This window comes from Aegilops tauschii, chromosome 7 (genome assembly GCF_002575655.3).
Source record: "Aegilops tauschii subsp. strangulata cultivar AL8/78 chromosome 7, Aet v6.0, whole genome shotgun sequence".
Classification (NCBI taxonomy): domain Eukaryota; kingdom Viridiplantae; phylum Streptophyta; class Magnoliopsida; order Poales; family Poaceae; genus Aegilops; species Aegilops tauschii.
In genome coordinates, this window is record NC_053041.3 from 81,453,291 (window position 1) to 81,459,847 (window position 6,557).

At 38.9% G+C, this 6,557-nt stretch overlaps 1 pseudogene; it reads left to right on the plus strand.

Moving 5' to 3' along the window:
* The first annotated feature begins 271 nt into the window (after positions 1-271).
* On the plus strand, positions 272-4,731 carry LOC109736497 (uncharacterized; annotated as a pseudogene).
* Positions 4,732-6,557: the final 1,826 nt, after the last annotated feature.

A 6,557-nucleotide genomic window follows, 5' to 3' on the forward strand; every position in this document is an offset into this window, starting at 1 on the left:
GATGTGAGTGTATGCGCGTGTATATGAGCACTTGCAATTGTACTGTGTTCAACAAAAAGGAATGATTTAACCTCCCGCGAAAATGTCTGGTGTTGCACCGTCTCTCCGCTGAATAGTCAAGGGAAAAAACTGGGCGTTGTTTGTCTTGTGTGCATCCTCAGCGTTGGATGTTGAATGAGCGGCAGATGTTGGGGGCTACTCCTCGCAGCCTCGGCTCCCTTGCCGAACTGATCACCGAGACGGAGCCAATCAAACCCTAAGAAGCACGGCCATGGCGCCGCCGACGTTCCCACGCCTCCCTTGGCGAATGGATCACCGCAGCAGAGGCGATCTTGTAGCCGGCCAAGCCAACCAAACCGTAAGAAGGATCGTTAAGGTGCCGGCCAGGCAGGAAGAGGTGTCGGGATCCAGGGAGGCCCAACTGGAAGCGACGCCGTCATCGCAGCGGGGCCAGAGGAAAACCTCCCCGGAGCCGTCGCCCGCAGCATCGCAGCCAGGCAAGAGGGAATCCCCCGTGGAGCCGCCCGAGAGCGAGAGGCGGAAGAGGACCCACAAGAGCGACGACGAGAAGAAAGTCGCCACGAGCGAGGGCGAGCAGGCGGCTTCGGCTTCACCGAGCGCATCGGATGCTCCTCCTCGTCGTCCTCTGCGGTCAGCTCTCCCCTGCCCCGGCCTCATTCCCCCGCCTGCCTCCGAGAATGTAGACATGACGAGGGCCCTGAGATCGTGGCTGCCATTGAAGCTTATGAGGAGTTGGAATCCAAGTACCTTGCGAAAATAAGTAAGTTTGGCAGACTTCCTTGTCCTCTTGTGTGTCAGTATGTGTGGTACACAACACCTCGCCGAGGCTGAATGCTCTAGGTATGTGCTAGTAGAACATTCGATATATTGATAGAGAATGCAGTAGAGAGTTGCAACAACTACTTTGGTGCTACGACAGAAGGTTTATCTTGTGGCCCTAACACTCCGCTTTCATTCCATCCGATTACTATGATAGATATGCACCCCTATCAAAAACAATAGTCAATTATAAATGAAACATGTCTATTTTGCTTGAGATCATATGTATTTGAACACAATAGACTGATTCATCATTTTTTGCATGTTAACGTGCAGAGCGCCAACAGGAGCTTGTAACACTTGATCCGTCTATGCCTTATTTGTGTTTGGTAAATGTGGACTTGCACTTCGCTTTTCGTCCTATGTCGGTATGTAACACATTGCCCTCATTTAGTGTCTTCAATCCCTATCCTTTGTCTTTCTCTAATCTATGATTCATTCTACAGACGGTAAACTGATGGCGCAATCATCTGGCTTTCTAATTGATTGGGATGAGGGGACTAAAGAGGGCACTTTTCTGACATCTGCTCTCATCATCTGCTCAAAATATACAGTCCTAAGCCAGTGGTTAGGTACAGATGAGTATGCACCTAATGCTGAGGTGAGTTTACAAACAAATGAATTGTGGGCAATAAGTTGGGCAATAAGTACTTGCATGTATGCTGAATGCTCATTTGTGTCAATATATGTCTTCTGTATCTGTTTTCAGGTTGTTGCTTATTTGTTGGATCAAGATGACACTACTGTACCTGCACACTTGCTTCAATATGACAAGCACATGAATATTGCTTTGTTTAAGGTTGATATAGACTTGTGTGCTAAGATTCCTACCTTAAATAGTGAAGTGTTCTATGGTCAAGGCATATTTGTGCTTGGTAGAGATGAAGATCTAAATCTGACTATGCATCATGGATGTGTTCAATTTATGGGCCCAACTACATATGAACGCCATCACTATTTGTTCACTGGTTGTGTGATTAAGCAGGTATAAATAGTCTTCATCGTGATTGTCTCATAAATTATTATTAACTTATTTTGCTTATTATGGTTATAACATTGGCAATTTAAATATTTTAGGCTAGCATTGGAGGACCGGTTATTGACTTTAATGGACAAGTTTTGGGGATGGCTAATTTTCCAGGGACAGCATTTATTCCTTGCTCTATTATATTGAAGTGCTTGGATATGTGGAAGAAATTTCAGTAGGTTTTTCTTTTGTTGCTATCAATGTTCAATTTTTGTCATGAGCAAATATCTTGTGGAAACACGATGTATCTTGGTGTACTTGTGTTGATTTATTTGTTCTTAGATTGCTAAGTCCAATTTCTGTTCAATATTTTAGGCACAAAGCTTTATTCATCAGAATTGCTTTTTTTAGGTTGTATGATATTTCATCATTTGTGGAATCTGATCAATGATAATTTTGAAAGGTGTATCCCCCGGTTGCATATTGGGATGAAGCTTTCAGCCATTAAATATCTAGATCCAATTCGTGCAGAGAAGATCTTCCGTAAGTGTAATGTTGATTCGGGTTTAATAGTTATTGAGGTATATGTTGTCGACTATTCCTTGTTTTCTTGTAAAATGCTTACTTTTCATGCTATTGAGTAATGCATGACAAATTGAACTGTATAGGTGTCACATGGGTCAGTTGCTGAGGAACTAGGAGTTAGACCTGGTGATATCATTTACTCCATGAACGGAGAGTGCATTGCTACGACAGTGGAGGTAATATTTTTTAACAGTAATAGCAGTAAATGTGTCATGTTGTTTCGTGAGTAAAGTGGATATAAAACTTACATCTCATGTTTATGATATTCCTAAAAATTCACATTTATTGTTCTTGTTGCTGATAATCAACAGTTGGAGCACTTAATTATGAGAATATGCGAGAATTATCTTGAACAAGGAGGAGCCATTGGTTCCTGCATGGACACACCAGTAAGTTTATTTATACGATGTTTAACTGTAGTTTATTTTTTTTATCTGCTACAAACGGCCTTATGTTTATATGTTTATCCATGGTTACAAACACATTTGTTAGTTGGTTGACCACAGAAGTGCAAAAATATGATCATAAGAAGATGTCTATCTACTATATAAGAGGTAGAAGTTTTCATGTAAATCAATTAAAATATTTAGATTATTCTAATTTTGTTCAGGTTAGTGTTTAGTTACTCTTTTATTTAAGTTAGGAGTATTATATAGGTAGCAGATGAAAATATAGTTCAGAAGCCAGAGAAAGTAAGGCAAGCAGAATTGACTAACTCAAACGAGCCTACAACAGACTAGTCTAGAAGGAACACCTGGAAAAATTTGTAGAAAAGAGATTACTAGACACCAAAAGCACATCCTATTTTGCCACATATCTCTCATGTCTCATCTCGCTACCATCCTTTTTCCATCCTGCAGTTGTCCCAGCATGGACATATATTAGGAGCATGAAGAAGTACATCAGCAGAAACATGTTGACTAGCAGCATATCATCCCATTATTTATAGCACATACTGCAACATGCCTTATAATCATTGTAGGAGTTCTTGTTGGTTCATCCTATTCAATAGCTCTGCTTTATGTTTTAGCAGCCACACATGTGCGGAAAATCATCTCACTAGGAGATTCAAATCAATCTTTCAAAGCTGTATCTATTTATTAATTTCCAAATTTCCCAACACACAACTGATAAGCCTAGTGCATGAATTGTTTTACTTTTGGGTATGAATTTCTCAAGCCATATAAGAAGAAGAAATTAGCTGATTGGGGAATAGCATCAGCTTGAATGAGCATATCAATCTCGCTCGAAACAACCTTAGTATAGCAGATTCAAATAACAAATCTTGGACAGTTCCAGGATGACCTCAGATGTAGTATTTTGGATCACACAACCATTCTTTTTATCATTTTTGTCCTTTTTTTAACAGAACACTTTCTCTAACAACCACAATAATGTTCAAACTTTGATAGGTATTTCAGCTTTCCTAATGTGTGTAAAAGAACTATCATCATATTTCATGATCTATAGAAATTTCATTGTATATTTGCATTTGTAATTTATCCCCAAGACCATGTGGTAACAGCACGAACAATGGACACACACCTTGTTGAGCTCGTGAAAATACTTATAAGAAATTAAATTGTCACCACTCGTATCTATACCACTATATAGTGCGCCAATAGCTTCAAATATTAGTCGCTGGATATGTTCCATCCAACGGTCGAGAGATGGCAAATCCGAGCATTATTATCCGTTGGATAAAGTTTTCAACTCATAGGATTCAGCCACATAGCCTTCTAACTGAACCCCCAACCCTATCATTCTCATGAGTACTAGAAGCATCTTTCCACATGCCTATCTGATTGTCTAATAAAAAGAGACTAGAATAATCGGGATTCTAGAGAGGTAAGAACCAAGTTGGATCTTGCGCAATATGATTCTATGACAGGAAATACATATTAGAATGTATTTTTCCATCCTTTGTTCCTTCGATATATTTAAATGGCGTGCAAAGCACGTACAATTTACTAGTAGTTTTTAAATCTTTCTTCTCTTATTGGAGTTTCTTTTTCCCTTTTTACCACTATCTATATCATTTGAATTGTTTCAATTTACAGGTTGGTATATTGCACATGCGGAAAGGTCATAAAGGTCCAAGCCGCACTTTAAGCCTGAGATTAAATGTATCGGATGACGTAGAGGTGTTCACAAGTGGTATGCGTCCTTGCAACTAGTATGAAGCTTCTAGTAAATTGCATATGGATTTGGGGCTCGGGACTGATGCGGTTATATGTTTGATTTATGTTCTTTTGTTTGCATGTGTGTTTCCCTCCATTCATTTCTATGAGGTACATGTCTTAACGATGAAATTCTGATGCCCAGATATAGATTTCTGACTTGTCTCTGCAAGAGAGTGTGCCTAATTGCTTGATGAAGGTATTTTAACTTTTTCCCATTTAAGATACTCTACTAAATATTAATGTATGAAATAAAGATTGATCATATATCTGTTTTTTTTACTGCAGAAAGAGAAGAAAAGTAATAACACTAATCAACGAATTGGAGTCTCTACTTGTAGGCATGACACTAGTGTAACTGTCAGGCTGAACGGTTGCACGTACTAAGAAGACACTAGTGGTTTCAGTGCTGTTGGTCAAATTTAAATTATGGGACACGTACTAATGTTGGATGAACTGATGTTCTGACATAAATAGATAAAATTGTATTATTATTGACGGTTGCAATAGTTTTTTCTATTCCCGGATGTGCTTCTTAAATCTGGGATTTTGGCCAGTTTTATGTGTTTGCCAAGTGCATTTTAACAGGAACTATGCAAACAAAACCTTTGGCGACTTCCTTTTCTTTGTAATCGGCAAACATTTCTTTCTCAACTTTTTTCTTGCACTTGGAAAATAAATCTTTGCTGAGTTCCTTTTTTTTGCACTCTGTAAACATTTCTTTTACCTCATTAATTTTCTTATCCTTTCTCTTTGCCGAGTGTCTTTTTATTGCACTCGGCGTTTTTTCTCTGTTTTCTTCTCCTTCATCTTTTTCTTCTTCTTTTGTACGTTATTTGTTTCCTCCTTTTATCCACCATTCTTTTCTACATTATTTATTTCAAAAATTCTTATTTTTTCTTCCCCCTCTCTATTTTCTTTCATAGGCAATAAGTGAATTTTCTAGGCATTGGACATTTAACTCCAAAAAATGCAAACGAACACCGAAAAACATGAAACTTTGCATGGTGTCATAATATGATCCCTAGAGGATTGAGAAGGTTTGGCAAAAGTTGTAAAGTACATTGCTTAGAAACCGTACCATCTAAAGCATGGTTTCGAGAGGAAATGGGTCTAATTTGAAGGCAACATGACCGCTACCTCATCCATTGTCGTTGAAATTGTTTCTATAGTCAAGATACACCATTAAATGATCCATGTCAAATTTTGGCATCTTTCGGAGTCCGCTTGCAACATTTAAAACATTAAGGGCATTTAAAACAAATATAATTCAAATTTGAACTGCAAGTGCATGAAAAAGTTGGCAAATTGGGTTGAAAAATCAAATTTGTGTTCTTGAGTCTATGTTTAGGCTTTATACAAGAAAAAGAAAGGAATTCCAAACATGAGGGTGCCAAGACTTGACCCTGAACATGGATTTTTTTTTGTTTTTAAATTCCAAAAAATGCAACCAAACTTCGAAAAGCATGAAAGTTGGCATGGTGTCATAATACAATCGCTGGAGGGCGTGATAAAAATTTAGAAGGTTTCACAAAAGTTATGATATACACTGCTTAGAAATCACACCATCAACGAGGAAGAAACATAGTCAATGAGGAATTTGAGTAGGGCTGCCAGCCAAGTGTGGCGGTTCCACATTGATTTTTCACATGTCATCTTATTCCTTAATGTTCTTCACATCCACTTATTTTGTTCATCTCTTGTGTCTCTGTCATGCAGATATGGGTGTTTTGTCAAGTACATATATGAGAGTTACTCACTCATACGGACTCTAGGAAGCTTTTGGTTACTGGGTGCAACCGATGGAAGACGGTAGCACGGGCTATCTACAATCGGTTTGGATGACGGTCCACTAATAGGATAGATGTTTAGTCGTCTTATCCTGTTCATTGCCGGTTGTTGCTTTGTTTATTTATTTTACTTTTTGTGCTCCTTCTGCGAGCTGTACTGCACTGTGAACTTCGTTTTGATGCAGAGGCCGGGGG